At 46.5% G+C, this 16,921-nt stretch overlaps 1 pseudogene; it reads left to right on the top strand.

The window, feature by feature from the left end:
• The first annotated feature begins 6,746 nt into the window (after positions 1 to 6,746).
• LOC123146600 (uncharacterized) lies at positions 6,747 to 6,885 on the top strand (annotated as a pseudogene).
• Positions 6,886 to 16,921: the final 10,036 nt, after the last annotated feature.

Raw genomic sequence — 16,921 nt, 5'->3', positions numbered from 1 at the left:
GCTCGGGCCGCGGAGGCCGGGAACGGGCTTGCGGGCCGGCGGCGGCGGGGCGGTTGGACGTTGTCCGGCCGGAATGGACACGTCCGGCGCGGCGCGGAGGGAGAGGGTTAGGGTTCGTCTGAGATTTCGTTTTTCGGGATGCCCACTTATAAATAGGTAGAGGGAGGTAGGAGGCTCCAAATGAGGTGCGGTTTTCGCCCACACGATCGTGATCGAACGACCTAGAGCATGGAAGAGAGTTTGGTGGGTTTTGGGCTGGTTTAGGAGGGGGTTTTTGCTGGATACTCAAATGGACATTGCGGAGGCCCGGTTAACCGATGGAGTACCAAACGACCTCCGAATGGAACGAAACTTGACCGGTAGACTCCGGGTGGTATATTAAGACCACTTGACAAGCCTCGGTCCATTCCGAGAAAGTTTGATACACGCACACGAAAGAAAACAAGAGGGATGCACCAGAGGAGATAGGAGCACCGGATTGGAAAACGGACAACGGGGAAAATGCTCGGATGCATGAGACGAACACGTATGCGAATGTAATGCGCATGATGACATGATATGAAAATGCAAGACATGACAAAATACAAAAACGAAAAACAAAACCCGACAACGGAGGGAAAAACATAACACATAGCCGAAAATGGCAAGAGTCAGAGTTACAAATATGGCCAGTTACATGCGGGGTGTTACATTACTTTTACTCCGGTTAGGGTTATTACCCTCATTACAAAGTTGGTCAGCCAACACTATGCCTAAAGGTCAAATGTATCATATATTTCCATATTTGGTTATCTTTTACAACCTTGGTTATAAACCTTGGTCATGTATATATTTGGGTATCATGACCCGCCCGGTGGTAAACCACCAGGGCGCTTTAAGCTTCTTATCTGCAGGAACAACTTGAATAAATAGCTATGGATTATAAACATTGTATCTTAAGCATGGCGGATTAACACGCATCAGTCGCAGATAAATATGCACGAATGCATAACAGACCAAGTGTTTTAACTAGCCTATTACAAGGCGTTTTAGTGCCCAAAGGGAAAATTGTTTCTCAATAAGCATTGTAGCAAGTGGAAGACTAAACCGGCCCCCGGATTATGATTGCTTGTCAGCTTGACCTGACGGCCGTGGATCATCTTGCACCGGTTCATCTTCTTCGTCTCTACCCAGCGGCTGGAAGTCAACAGTTGTCCAGTTGATCCTAGTTAAAGCTTGGAACACAGCTTCATCGCTTATAAGGGTTGACGGTTCAATATCAGGGGCATAAGTGTGCTTACGGATTGGAGGGATCAGATTTTGCGCTTCTGGAATTGGCGCCGCAACCCGTCTGTTCTTATGATCATAACTTGCCTGATAGTATGAGAGATCAACTTCTTCAGCCAATTGACAAGCCAGTGGACGTACTTCCCGGTTTATGTCGCGGAGATCCTCCTGGCCAAATTATGATCCGTCTTCTTTTAAGTTTGGGAAGCCTTTAGCCACGTCCACCGGATCAAGATCAGGCACCCACGTCTTTGCCCGGGTTAGAACGGTCAGAGCTCCGGCCCTTGCCGCAGCTTTCTTTAGTTCTTCAACCTGAGCAGGCAGCATGGATAGCCTTTCTAAGGTGTCCTTGATCAATGTTGGAGGAGGTTTATTGTGTGAAGCGGTACAGATGATCCGCTGCACGCCGGTATACAGCTGCTCTATCAGAGTATAGGCCACTTTCAACTTCTTCTGTACATCAGAGCCCAGATGGCTAATGTGAGTTCCTGCATCATTATAAACGTCAGTAAACCAGCCACACATGGCAAGATATGTTGAAAGTATAAAGCAAGGATGCTTACCAAACACAGCAGCGGTCATAGCATGTACTTGCCGCTTTACACCAGTCAGCTCGTCTACCACTGGTTTGAGAGCTGCTTCTGCGTCTTCAGCTCTTTTCCGCAAAGCGGATTTCTCTGTGTTCCAATCCGCCCGCTCCTTGGCGAAGCTCTCCTTTAGCTTTTCCATAGCAGCTAAGGCGCTCGTCAGCTCATCTTTTGCTTTGGAAGTTTCGGCCTGTTGGGACTTGATGTTCTCTTGCAGATCAGCGGTTTGACTTTCCTTCTTGCTCAGTTCAGCCTATAAAGAGACAGATACATAATGAGTTAACAGTACATATTTGAAGTACCAAGCACATAACAAGTTATGCCCTTGATACTTGGGGGCTAATGCATATTTGCTCCTTATCAGAAATTTCTACAAGTCCCAAGCACAATACAAGTATTAATCTTGGCACTTGGGGGCTAATGTGTGTTTGCTCAAAAAACTGTTGGTATGGGAATTCTTCTACAATCCCGGTTCATCTTTATAAAGTTAAACCGGCCCTTGGGGGCTATACCAGTGAAAGAGCAGTATGGCAAATTATAAGGAACCGGTTCATCTTAAAAAGGTAATCCAGTCCCTGGAGGCTAAATATGCAAAGTTAAGTTATGAAAAAAGTCCCGGTTTAGATTGATATCATAAACCGTTACTTGGGGGCTACTAGGAGTTGATAAACTGCAAATTGGACAAAAGAGAAAAATAGTAGTTACCTCATATCGCTCCTTCATCAAGTTTACCAAACTAGCTTCATAGTCACGGCTGCTATACAGACGGTTCAAGAAGCCAGAGTGAATGTGTTGAGCATTGAGATGGGCGTAGCTTGATAAATCGGCATTCCATTTGCCTTTGCCGATAGCAGAGAGCTCATCCTTAGCAGTATGTTTTGACAAAGCGGCAGGATTGCCAGGAGTGGTGTGGCCAGTGCCAGTAATCATAATGTCATCATCTTTGTCATCAGCAGCCTTCACTGGAGTTGGCGGTTTGTCAGTATCCTTAACTAGACTGACCGGTTTATCATCAGTTCGGACAGGGCTGGTTGGCTGGTCTGCATGGCTTGTAGCGTCAACTTGCACTTGTTCGGCGAGGAAGTCATGGTCTTGGGGCGGCGGATCATTAAGCATGGCGTCAGCATCGGTTTCTTCCGGATCTGGAGTTGTTTCCGGTTCAGCAGCTACATTATCATCAGCCGGTTTGCTTAACCAAGCCTTCTTGCTGGGTCTTGGCTTGGCGCTGAGAAAAGATAGACATAAGGATCAGTACAGTATGTAAAGATAACACATCAAGTATAAAGACACGTGCATAGCTCACCCAGGAACTGTTTTGAGGGGTGGAAGCTGTGTGGACGATGACTCGCCAGAGGATGAGTGAGAAGTACCCTGATAATTTGAATCAGACGGGTTAAGAGGCTGGCGGAAATAACCTGCTTTTGGGCATGAAGTATCAATGGGATAAGAGACCTCTGATCGGCGTTTCTGAACCGGACTGTTTGGTAAACCGGCGGAGGTAACTACCTGGCCGCTGTGCCGGGTTGTACGCGAGCCTCGTGTTGCTGCGTCTTTGAAAGAAAGTTTGGGTCCAAGTATGCAAGAGGGTGAGAAAATTTTACTTTCCGGTTTGCTTGACAGATTTTTGATGTTGGCAGAAGATCTGAATCGGAGGAAAGAATGATTACCTCTACGTCCTCAGCATGACTGCCTTCAGCGTCGTCCTGATAATAATCATTGTCAATGAGATGTACGAAAAATGAACCAAGAGAGTCAAGTTCTACCTCTGGTTCCGGATTACCCACATCGTCATCAACTGGTGGATCAGAGGATGCAGTGGTCCTTCTCTTGGCAGGTTTTTTAACAACCTTGCTCTTTGGACGAACTGGCTTGACCGGTTTGTCTTGCGGCTTCGCCGGTTTGTCTTGTGATGGTTTCTTGTTCCAGAACGGATCATCACCCTGTCAGAAATAATCACACTTTCAGAAAATATTTGGACAGAAGCAACTTCAGATAAAAAGATTATATGATTCTTACAGCTGGTGGTTTGTTGAAGGTGCAGAAAGGGAGTAGTCCGGTTTGGGCACAAACAGCCTCTGGTTCGTTCAGTATCTTTTTTACAGCCTCAGTGACTTCTGCATCTGTAAGCTGAATGTCAATGTGCCGCTGAGCATCCTTCAAACTCCCTGTATACTCACACATCAAACCGGAGCGCCGACTTAAGGGAAGAATACTCCAGCTTATCCAACAACGAGCAAGATCAACTCCTGTCAAACCGTTTGCCATGAAGGTTCTAAGCTTTGATAATTGAGGAGCATAGTTGGCCCTTTCTCTTGCAGTCAACCTCTGAGGAAAAGGATGTGTGTTGCTTAGGCGTTCAGGGCGGTACCCCGGCAGGGGGATTTCATCAGGTGGAGATGTATCCATGCAATAAAACCAAGTCTGGTTCCACTCTTTGGGGTGACTGTGGAGTTTGGGATGAGGGAAGGTGACTTCTTTCCTTTTCTGAACCGCCATTCCGCCCAGTTCCGTGTTGGGTCCATCCGAGAACTCTGTGCGACGGTTTAAGTGAAAGAAATCCCTAAACAGTTCGACAGTAGGTTCCTCTTGCAGATAAACCTCACAGAAGACTTGGAAGTGGCAGATGTTGGTCACAGAATTGGGACCGATGTCTTGAGGGCGCAGCTAAAAATTGGCTAGTACATCTCGGAATTTTTTTGAACCGGGAGGGCTAAAACCTCGTCCGAGATGATCAGCAAACACGACTACCTCTCCATCCTTGGGTGTAGGAGGATTTTCCGGGCCAAGGACCCTCCAGTGGATGACATCTTTCTTGGCTAAAGTGCCCGTTTTAACAAGATTGTTTAACTGTTCTTTGGTTACTCGAGAAGGAGCCCAATTGCATTCATAGACTTGCTTGGCCATGGCAATGAAGGATCCGAAACATGATTATTACCGGTTTAAGATTTACAGTGGACAACTATACAGCGGTATAAGGATACAAGCATATTGATAAACCGGATTTGGTTATTCGTAAACCGGAGTCTGACAATGGAAACGGTGTAATGCATTGACGGTTCAACAGGGGACTAATGGTATCTACCGGGTCATCATTTTTTCTGTGAAGTTAAACCGCCCAATCTGGTATTCAAAGTGTGTAAGTGAAGGAAGAAACAAGTTTCACATCTTGCTATGGTAATTTCAGATCTACCGCGCGTTGGAAAAACAAAATATATTCTGACCTAATTTCCAGCGTGCTAAAAGTTCACCAAGTTGAGATGAGTTGGATATCAAACAGGTGCTAAAACTACTACCGCGCGAGATCTATGTGGTTTTTGGATCTAATCCATGGATATAAATAAGGATAAAGATGGGCGGCGACGAACACTGATGAACACCGAAACCCTAATGCCAGATCTATGGTAAAAGAAAGGGGGGCTTGCTGATGCTGATGGGATGGCGGAGAGGCGCCGCGGTTTTTCTCTGATACGGTCAGGTTGATGCAGCGGCCTTTGTCGAAGCAGAGGCGAAGGACGACGGCGGCGGCAGAGCTTGAAGGGCCAGTCGGCGCAAGGAAGATGACGACGCGAAGAGGCACGAGGGGGAAAAATGGAAAGACCCCCTGGCCCTATTTATAAGAGCAGAAAGATAAACGTCAGGCACGAAAATCGAGGAGCCGAATTTTTGGATATGAGGCGGAGCTGTCGCCTCGATTTTCAGAGGCTCATTAATGAAGGTGTATTATGCACAGTTTTAAAAGAAACAGGTGACATCACGGCGGTTTATCATGGTCCTAGAAGATGATGTCATAGCGGTTTACAAGATTATGTGAAGATATTGAAGAAGAAGTTATCTTAAGTATTGAGGATTGACATGAACCAGTTCAAATCAATCTGGGGCCTAATGTTGGGGATATTACCACTGGGCGTAAACCGGCCAGGAGAGGCCGGGTTAACCCCATAAGTAGTTCATCTGTATCTGAAGTCCATGAAGACAGACAGTGACGCTTTATGAAAGCCCAGGGCCCAAAGCCGGTTTAAGGACTGTAGACATAAACCAGCGCTGATATGTAAACTTGTGTTGTAAGATAGAAGTAGCAGAGACCGAGCCGGACATGATTATGAGCCAGCCTCGGGATTCTGTAAACCGACGGGCGTCAACCCATGTATATAAGGGGACGACCCGGCGGCGGTTCAAGGAGAACAGGTAACAACTCGAGACTCAGGCAAAGCGTATTTGCTACCTGGTCATCGAAACCCCATCAATTCCATCACAACTAGACGTAGGCTTTTACCTTCATCGTAAGGGGCCGAACTAGTATAAAACTCTCTTGTGTCCCTTGTCCGATTTAACCCCTTTAAGCTAACCCGTAGCGATGGCTCCACGACTAAGTCCTTTCTCTAGGACATCTGCCGTGACAAAACCACGACACCAGCCATGTCGTCATCCTCAAGCACCGTCCAGGCCTCTCTTGGGCAGGTTGCAGAGAAACTCACCCGCACCAACTACGTCCTGTGGCGTGCGCAGGTGACACCGCAGCTGAGGGGAGCTGGCTTCTTCGGCTACGTCGACGGAACCATGCCGGAGCCCGTCAAGTTCCTCACCGCGAAGGACAAAGACGGGAAAGAGGAGAAAACTCCAAACCCTCTCCATCCGATTTGGTTCAGGGAAGGGCAGCAGGTACTCGGATACTTGCTTAATACCCTCACCAAAGAGGTCCTTGTGCAGGTTACATCCATAGCCACGCCGCACGAGCTCTGGGCAGCCCTCGCCCACATGTTCTCGTCGCGATCTCGAGCTCGCGTCAACAACATCAGAGTTGCACTCTCCATGGCGCAGAAGGGGACGCAGTCTGTTGCTGCCTACTTCGCCCACATGAGGGCGCTGGCAGATGAGCTCGCAGCCGCCGGGAAGCCCATCGATGATGATGAGCTCGTCTCCGACATCACCGCCGGCCTCGACATGGAGTACCAGCCACTCGTCTCCGCCAACCACGCCCGCACCAACACCATCAACCTCGATGATCTCTACGCTCAGATGAGCAACTTTGATCAGCGCCTCGCCTTTTCGGAAACGTAGCATGCAATTTAAAAAAAAGCCTACGCTCACGCAAGATCTATCTAGGAGATTCATAGCAACGAGGGGTAGAGTGTGTCTACGTACCCTCGTAGATCGTAAGCGGAAGCGTTTGACAACGTGGTTGATGTAGTCGAACTTCTTCTAGTTCCGACTGATCAAGTATCGAATGTACGGCACCTCCGAGTTCTGCACATGTTCAGCTCGATGACGTTCCTCGTCCTCTTGATCCAGCAAAATTGACGGTGTCCTGGACTAGGGGGTACTCACCACGTCTTGCCCCGATCAGTTAGATTGGGCCGAGGACCCCCATGGCCGCATACTCATGGGCCAGCTCGGACAACCCCTACCGCATACAAGGAAGACTCCATAAGACTTGGTGCTCAAGACAAGGACTCTCCTAAACCCTAGGCCTGCGGTGTCTTATATAAACCGAGGCCAGGCTAGTCAATAGATATCTCCTATTCATGACTACAATCTCGTGGTAGATACGTGTACTCTGCACTACACCCATATGAATACAATCCAAAGCAGCATGTAGGGTATTATCTCATCAAGAGAGCCCGAAGCTGGGTAAAACCCCGTGCCCATGTTACCATCGCTCCAAGACGCCTAGCTTAGGACCCCTACTATGAGATCCGCCGGTTTTGACGCCGACATTGGTGCTTTCATTGAGAGCCTGCTGGGTGATCGTCACAGATCGATGGGATGATCAGATGATATATTTTCAGTAAAGATTTTGTTTGCTGTAATTTATCTCTTTGGCAAAATCGTTGTTGCGTCGTGCTACTTTGATTACAGGAGGATTGAGAAAATTTTAAGCAGCGGCAGCCCTGTCCGCCGCCGGACAGTGCGTCCGATCCGATGATGACGAGGACGACCCACGCACGGTAGTACTTCGCAGGGTGTCCAACTTGAATTCAACCGTGCAGCCGACAGGGAGATTCAATCCTTCCTTTTCTTTACCTTCTTTATTAATCAAGTGTGGAGGCGGTCTCCCCTTTTGTCTTGTAGTATATATCATCCATGCACCTTTTCTAGTACTAGATTGATTTGGTCCGTGCGTGGGTAGTACTATACCAGTACTTGCTAACACCCACGTGGGATGCTATTCCTCCTGCATGGTATCGATTTGGATCTGACATCTGATTGCTAGCTGATTGCCCGATGCTATTCTTTCTAATAATTACATACAATGCAAATTATTTGTGCCATCATATTTTCTGTTAGGATTGTACTGCTGTATGTATATAGATCACAGTACGGCCTATGTTCGCGTACGCTACTTGTTACATCGGATGCGGACTCAATCTGGCCGCGGGTAATCCAGCCGAAGAGATAGTGCGGAGCAATGCACCGATCAGAGCTCGGCTCGATGGCAGCACACCACACATGTTCAGTACGGATCAGTTCGTGCGTTTGCTTTGGTCTGCTAAGGTCGTTGCCGCCGGTGAACAGGTTTTATCTTTCCCTAACTATTCGGTTAGCTCCTAAAATTATTGCACACAGAATATCTTCTGTTGTTTTGCACTGCATTATTTTTGCAGAGATAATTTTCCGACATATGTGCGTGGTGACGGTCCAGCCAGCCTCTCGCCGTCACCTAGGCCAGCCGACCTGTGTCGACATCGCCGTGCCATAACGTCGTCATACCATCGAGCCGACCTCGACGATCAGCCGGACTATTCGCTTCGCATATATTTATTATGCACCTTTTTTTTCACTATTATTATTTCTTGGTTGCACTACTTTGTGTGTGCAAGCAACCTATCTAGGTTGGGCTGCGCTAACACCTCGGCAAGGCGATACCATCGTCCCGCCGACGTTGACCAAGTCGTGGCGCCGCGTCGATGCGTGTCCCTGTGTCAACTTTTTCACATTGCGGCTCCGCCGGGCTGACCTTGTCGCCCAGGTCATATTTATTCAAAAAAAATCACGTATGTCAATTAAATAGAAGATTTTTTATTTTTGGACTGCACTATTTTATGTGCGCAGGTAATCACCTTTGACTACGTCACGCGGTCAACTCTATGGGGCCAACAACGTCGTCCTGCCTACGATTGGGGAGTCGCCTCGGCGTACATCCCTTTGTCAGCATTACCACGCGACCACTTCACCGGGCCGACCTCGACGCTCAGGCCATATCTCTTTCATTATTTACTTCACTTATATTAATTAAGTAGAGGATTTTTTTCTTATATACATTATTATCTTTATTTCTCATTACTTTTGGTTTGCACTATTTTATCTGTGCAGCCAATTGACTTAGATCGGGCTGCACTATCCCCTCGGCGTGGTGTCCCCGTCGCCCACCTCCATCGACCGAATTGTGTTGTCGGCTTGGAGCGCTGCCTTGTGTTGGCAACCCCGCATCGTCGCTTCATCAACTTACTCGGCCGGAGATTCCAGTGTCACTCGCTGACCTGCTCCATCACCGCGGCTGGACTAGGGGCTTTACATTTTCAGAGTGCCGAAATCTCTGCTCGGCCACCTCAGGACCAGCCTCGGGGCTGGAACCTTGTCCCGCATCAAGCTCGGACCGCGTCATCAATGCCGAACACATTAACTTGCTAAGTCGCTTTCATGCTCAAAAACTTTCAGTTTTAAATTCTGTTCGGTTCGACCAAGCATTATACTTTTTTGGCAACAAGTTGCTTGTGAAAAAATTCCTTGTCATAACTTTGTTTGTGACACACAAATCCAAATACCCCGTTTTCTTGGGGGCTTCCTTTATGAAGCCTTTTCTCTTGCATATGATTATACTTGTACGGCTTCGTTCCTTGTTCGTGTATTACGCCACAATATGCAGCATATTGACTTAAGCGATTTGCAAGCTGGGTTGCCTCGCTCCTGTGTTTACCCCTACGTTCCCGATTGTTCGGCTAGGGAGTAAAGGGAGCACCTCTGCGATTGTCACGATTGGGTCATCCGAGCCGGACCTCAGACTGGGTGAAGCCGAAAGCTAGCGCTCTTATTGTTTTCAATTATGGTCGGCACACAACGGAACTCATGAGTACAAAAAATCTATTGCACAAGTCTCATAGTAACAATGAGCACCGAAGAAAGGTATCGGTGGGGGTACTATTTTCTTCGAAGATGCTTCTTACACTTCGTTAGTAATATAGCATAAGTTCCCTGAGCGCGCTTTGTCTGTTACAGCCTTATGGCCTGATTGCCTGGTTATCGGAAACACCGTCGATATTTTCGACTGGTGGAGTACATAACACTTTTCGGTCCTTGGCCGAAGAGGGAGAAGCCGACGGTCGGTTAAGACGCGTTTAAAGTTCGGGTGAACAAAGATATGATATTAGTACTTCGGTACATACAATCAGTATACATAAAATTCTTTTACCCAAGTCACTTGGGGGCTCTTAAATGAGCCGTTTTATAATAAGTGTTCTTCTTCTTAGTTGTTGAAAAGTTTATTATTATTATTTATCACTCCTTTCTTGACGCGAGTGTGTGGTCACTAGCCGGGGAGCCTAATTTCTCTCTCAAAGCCGCTAGAGTTTAGTTTGCTAAACTGGCCTAATGAGAAGTACTCCGCCTTCGGGATAGGAGGTTGAAGCCGTAGGCTGACCCGCTTGAAGTCTTGAGATAGGATGTGTCATGTTAAAGCACGACAGAAGCACCTTTTTTTTTCTTCTGAAGTCCAATTTTCAGATTGGCACCGAACACTTGATCTTGTTCGGGCGTCAAGTTTTTACTGACATTTTTTGGTTTTTCACGCTTACGACACTTTTAAACAATTTGTGTGTTTTCAGCATAAGTCTCGCAGTGCAACGCGGGACACCTTCTAGAGGTTCGGCAAAAACATTCTCGGATATTGCTTTATATGCATCAGTTCCGAATTGTGTCTTCGGTCAATGGTTGGGTTGCCCGGCTCCTGTGCTTGCCTCCTATGTTCCGCTTTGTTCGGCTAGGTGTGCAAAGGGAGAACCACTGCGATTGTGCTTCCAGCTCGCATGGTTAAGCACCTCAGTAGAGAAAGCCGAAAACTGACTGTCACAAGAAGCGCAAACCGGTCAGCGATCCGATGACTGTGTCAAATGACGGGCCATTCATAACAATGGCCGAAGTGTTTACGGCTTGACATCGGCTATCGCCGAACACTAACCGGGGGCTACTAGCTAGCCTCCCAACTTTAAGCTCCTATGACTAAGTGAAAGTTACAAAGCCCACATATCTGATTGCCTCGTTTCTGCTAACACAACCGCCTTCGGGCACCGAGACGTCGGCTAAGGGTTGTCTTGTTATTGCGGAAACACCCTGCGTAGTATCTACAATGGGGTAGAAGCTGACGATGGGCCACTTTTAACTGCTAAACGGTCGCAACGGAGTCAAAATAAACATAGAATTTGGGAACTTTCCCTGAACTAACTCCTCAATATTTTTCTCATGCATTGATCGGAGGTGAGGTTTCATGATCATGGTTGGAATGAAAACCCAAAGAAAGGAACCGATAGTGGGAATATTTTATTTGGAAGATGTTTCTCACATTAAACAGTAATACGACATATCTCTCTGCGTACCTTTGTTTATAAAACCGTATGGCCGGATTGCCTTGTTTGCCGTAAATCTTTGCCCTCATAAAGGCTTTATAAAGTAGGACAAACACTCCTAGGCTGCTGGCTGAGGAGGTTCAAGCTGATGGTCGGTTAACAAAGTTTTGTACAATGCGGATCCGAGCATTAATGATGTAAAGTACTTGGATACATAGAATCATTACACATAATTTGTGATTTTACTCTGGATATCGATCCTTAATTCGGCCACCCGTGCCCACATTAAGGCTCGGGGGCTACTAGGCTTCGGGCTTATCATTTGCTAATATTAAAGGGACACATCGATCCCCTGATCTGGTGTTGCCACCCGACCAGTGTCTCGGGGGCTACTGCATTGCCTATTCAATGCAGGAAATTCAAAGTGCTCAGTGTTTGGCTTGACCGAACTATGCCCAAACGTGTCTTCGGACAACAATAGGTACCATATGGACCTATTCGGCATCAAGCTAGTATATTACGGCGACTTCTCAAAACCCTCTCTCAAGGGTCCATCCGCCGATCACTATCTCCTCTAAAGTGCATCTCAGAATTTTAGGCCGGCACACACCTTGAGGGCATTTCCGGCATTAAGCTCGGCTAAAATCCTTCAACTTTTTTGAACCAAGGTGATCTATGACACCTCGGATACATTCCGGCGTTGGAGCTCGGATACATTCCGGCGCTGGAGCTCGGATGCAGTTCGGCGTTGGAGCTCGGCTGTAACTATACTCTTCGGATAAAGTCCGGCGTTGGTGCTCGGCTGCAAAAGATACCGGCGTTGGAGCTCGGATGCAAGAGGACACTTCCAGCTGGGAACAACTTCAAACCCGAGGTGTGGCATAAAAATAACAAGGCATTGATAAAAGTCGATAACTCAAAGGGGCTCCTCGGATACCCGACGTGTAAACTCTTCAGATTCACTTTGGCGATCCTCAAGATCGAAGATGGAAAGATTTGTTGAACCAGTTTTCAAGACCGACGACTGAAGATGAAGAACCGTTCGAAAGAATCGAGGAGCGTCCCCAACTTGAAGACCGGTTCAGGGGGCTACTGATGGTGTCCTGGACTAGGGGGTACTCACCACGTCGTCCCCCGATCAGTTAGATTGGGCCGAGGACCCCCATGGCCGCATACTCATGGGTCAGTTCGGACAACCCCTGCCGCATACAAGGAAGTCTCCACAAGACTTGGCGCTCAAGACAAGGACTCTCCTAAACCCTAGGCCTCCGGTGTCTTATATAAACCGAGGCCAGGCTAGTCAATAGATATCTCCTATTCATGACTACAATCTCGTGGTAGATACGTGTACTCTGTACTACACCCATATGAATACAATCAAAAGCAGCATGTAGGGTATTATCTCATCAAGAGAGCCCGAAGCTGGGTAAAACCCCGTGTCCATGTTACCATCGCTCCAAGACGCCTAGCTTAGGACCCCTACTACGAGATCCGCCGGTTTTGACACCGACAAAGATGTCAAGGAAGTAGATGAGTTCCATCAGCACGACGGCGTGGTGATGGTGATGGTGAAGTGATCCGCGCAGGGCTTCGCCTAAGCACCGCTAGAATATGACCGGGGGTGTAAACTGTGGAGGGGGGCGCCGCACATGGCTAACAGTTGATGTTGTGTCTGCTAGGCGCCCCCTCCTCATATATATAGGTGGGAGGGAGAGGGGAGAGGCCAAGGGGCGCCCCAAGTGGGGCCGAATCCTACTTGGGCTCCTGCCCTGGTTCGCCCCCCTTCCTTGTATAGGCGCCAGGGGAAGGAAGGGGGAGGTGCCCCCCTTCCTTTCTCCCTTGAGGAAGGGAAGGAAGGAGGAACTTGCCCTCCCCCCTTTCCTTTCCCTAGGGCTGGCCGGCCTGGTGGAGGGGCACACCAGCCCCTTGTGGGCTGGTCTGTCCCTCCCTTGGCCCATTAAGGCCATATCTTTGCCGGGGGAGCCCGGAACCCCTTCCGGTGACCCTACATGTACCCGGTACCCTCGGAAACACTTCCGGTGTCCGAATACCATCGTCCTATATATTAATCTTTACCTCCCGACCATTTTGAGACTCCTCGTCATGTCCGTGATCTCATCTGGGACTCTGAACAACTTTCGTTCACCAATCAAATAACTCATATAATACTATATCGTCATCGAGCGTTAAGCGTGCGGACCCTATAGGTTCGAGAACTATGTAGACATGACCGAGACACCTCTCCGGTCAATAACCAATAGCGGAACCTGGATGCCCATATTGGCTCCTACATATTCTATGAAGATCTTTATCGGTCGAACCATTATTACGTAATTCCCTTTGACCATCGGTATGTTACTTGCCCGAGATTCGATCGTCGGTATCTTCATACCTAGTTCAATCTCGTTACCGGCAAGTCTCTTTACTCGTTCCGTAATACATCATCCTGCAACTAACTCATTAGTCACTTTGCTTGCAAGGCTTCTTATGATGTGTATTACCGAGAGGGCCCAGAGATACCTCTCCGATACTCGGAGTGACAAATCCTAATCTCGATCTATGCCAACCCAAGAAACACCTTCGGAGATACCAGTAGAGCATCGTTATAATCACCCAGTTATGTTGTGACGTTTGATAGCACACAAGGCATTCCTCCGGTATCCGGGAGTTGCATAATCTCATAGTCGAAGGAATATGTATTTGACATGAAGAAAGCAATAGCAATAAAACTGAACGGTCAATATGCTATGCTAACGGATGGGTCTTGTCCATCACATCATTCTCCTAATGATGTGATCCCATTCATCAAATGACAACACATGTCTATAGTTAGGAAACTTAACCATCTTTGATTAACGAGCTAGTCTAGTAGAGGCTTACTAGGGACACAGTGTTTTGTCTATGTATTCACACATGTATCAAGTTTCCGGTTAATACAATTCTAGCATCAATAATAAACATTTATCATGATATAAGGAAATATAAAATAACAACTTTATTATTGCCTCTAGGGCATATTTCCTTCAGTCTCCCACTTGAACTATAGTCAATAATCTAGTTCACATCGCCATGTGATTTAACACCAATAGTTCACATCTTTATGTGATTAACACCCATAGTTCACATCGCCATGTGACCAACACCCAAAGGGTTGGCAACAAAGATCTTGCCTTCGGATTTGTGGTATAAGGTTTACCCAATTGTTTCCTTAGGGTATCCTATGAAGACACACTTCTCCGATTTGGGTTCTAGCTTATTAGGCTGAAGGCTTTTGACAAAAGTGTCGCAACCCCAAACTTTCAGAAATTGCAGCTTAGGTTTCTTACCAAACCACAGTTTATACGGTGTCGCCTCAACGGATTTAGATGATGCCCTATTTAACGTGAATGCAGTTGTCTCTAATGCATAACCCCAAAACGATAGTGGTAAATCAGTAAGAGACATCATAGATCGCACCATATCTAATAAAGTACGGTTTACGACGTTCGAACACACCATTACGCTGTGGTGTTTTAGGTGGCGTGAGTTGTGAAACTATTCCATAGTGTTTTAAATGAAGGCCAAACTCGGAACTCAAATATACGCCTCCACGCTCAGATCGTATAAACTTTATTTTTCTTGTTACGATGATTCTCCACTTCACTCTGAAATTCTTTGAACTTTTCAAATGTTTCAGACTTGTGTTTCATTAAGTAGATATACCCATATCTGCTCAAATCATCTGTGAAGGTCAGAAAATAAGGATACCCGCCGCGAGCCTCAACACTCATCCGACCGCATACATCGGTATGTATTATTTCCAGTAATTCATTGGCTCGCTCCATTGTTCCGGAGAACGGAGTTTTAGTCATCTTGCCCATGAGGCATGGTTCGCAGGTATCAAATGATTTATAATCAAGTGATTTCAAAAGTCCATCCGCATGGAGTTTATTCATGCGCTTTACACCAATATGACCTAAATGGCAGTGCCACAAATATGTTGCACTATCATTATCAACTTTGCGTCTTTTGGCATCAATATTATGAATATGTGTATCACTGCGATCAAGATTCAATAAACCATTCACCATGGGTGTATGACCACAGAAGGTTTTATTCATGTAAACAGAACAACAATTATTCTCTGACCTAAATGAATAATCGTATTGCAATAAACATGATCTAATCATATTCATGCTCAATGCAAACACCAAATAACATTTATTTAGGTTCAACACTAATCTCGAAGCTAGAGGGAGTGTGCGATGGGATCGTATCAACCTTGGAATCACTTCGAACACACATTGTTAGCTCACCCTTAACTAGTCTCTGTTCATTCCGCAATTCCTATTTTGAGTTACTTAGTAACTGAACAGGTATCAAATACCCAGGGGCTACTACGAACACTAGTAAGGTACACATCAATAACATGTATATCATATATACCTTTGTTCACTTTGCCATCCTTCTTATCCGCCAACTATTTGGGGGCAGTTCCGCTTCTAGTGACCATTTCCTTTGCAGTAGAAGCACTCAGTTTTAGGCTTGGGTCCAGCTTTGGGCTTCTTCCCGGGAGTGGAAACTTGCTTTCCATTCTTCTTGAAGTTCCCTTTCTCTCCCTTGCCCTTTTTCTTGAAACTAGTGGTCTTGTTTAACCATCAACACTTGATGCTTTTTCTTGATTTCTACCTTCACCGATTTCAGCATCGCGAAGAGCTCAGGAATCGTTTTCGTCATCCCTTGCATATTATAGTTCATCATGAAGTTCTAATAGCTTGGTGACAGTGACTAGAGAACTCTGTCAATCACTATCTTATCTGGAAGATTAACTCCCACTTGATTCAAGTGATTGTAGTACCCAGACATTCTGAGCACATGCTCACTGGCTGAGCTATTCTCCTCCATCTTGTAGGCAAAGTACTTGTTAGTGGTCTCATACCTCTCGACATGGGCATGAGTCTGAAATACCAATTTCTGCTCTTGGAACATCTCATATGCTCCATTGCGTTTCAAAACATTTTTGAAGTCCCGGTTCTAAGCCGTAAAGCATGGTGCACTAATCTATTAAGTAGTCATCACATCGAGCTTGCCAAACGTTCATAACGTCTACATCTGCTCCTGCAATAGGTCTGTCAATGATCAGTGCATCAAGCACATAATTCTTCTGTGCAGCAATGAGGATAATCCTCAGATCACGGACCCAGTCCGCATCATTGCTACTATCATCTTTCAACTTAGTTTTCTCTAGGAACATATCAAAAACATAGGGGAGCTATAACGCGAGCTATTGATCTCCAACATAATTTGCAAATATTATCAGGACTAAGTTCATGATAAATTAAAGTTCAATTAATCAATTTACTTAAGAACTCCCACTTAAATAGGCATCCCTCAAGTCATCTAAGTGATACGTGATCCAAATCAACTAACCCATGTTTGATCATCACGTGAGATGGGGTAGTCATCAATGGTGAAGATCTCCATGTTGATCATATCTACTATATGATTCACATTCGACCTTTCGGTATCCAG

Source organism: Triticum aestivum, chromosome 6D (genome assembly GCF_018294505.1).
Source record: "Triticum aestivum cultivar Chinese Spring chromosome 6D, IWGSC CS RefSeq v2.1, whole genome shotgun sequence".
NCBI classification, from domain to species: domain Eukaryota; kingdom Viridiplantae; phylum Streptophyta; class Magnoliopsida; order Poales; family Poaceae; genus Triticum; species Triticum aestivum.
The sequence above is the reverse complement of the archived record's forward strand: the minus strand, read 5'-3'. Positions and strand labels throughout refer to the sequence as shown.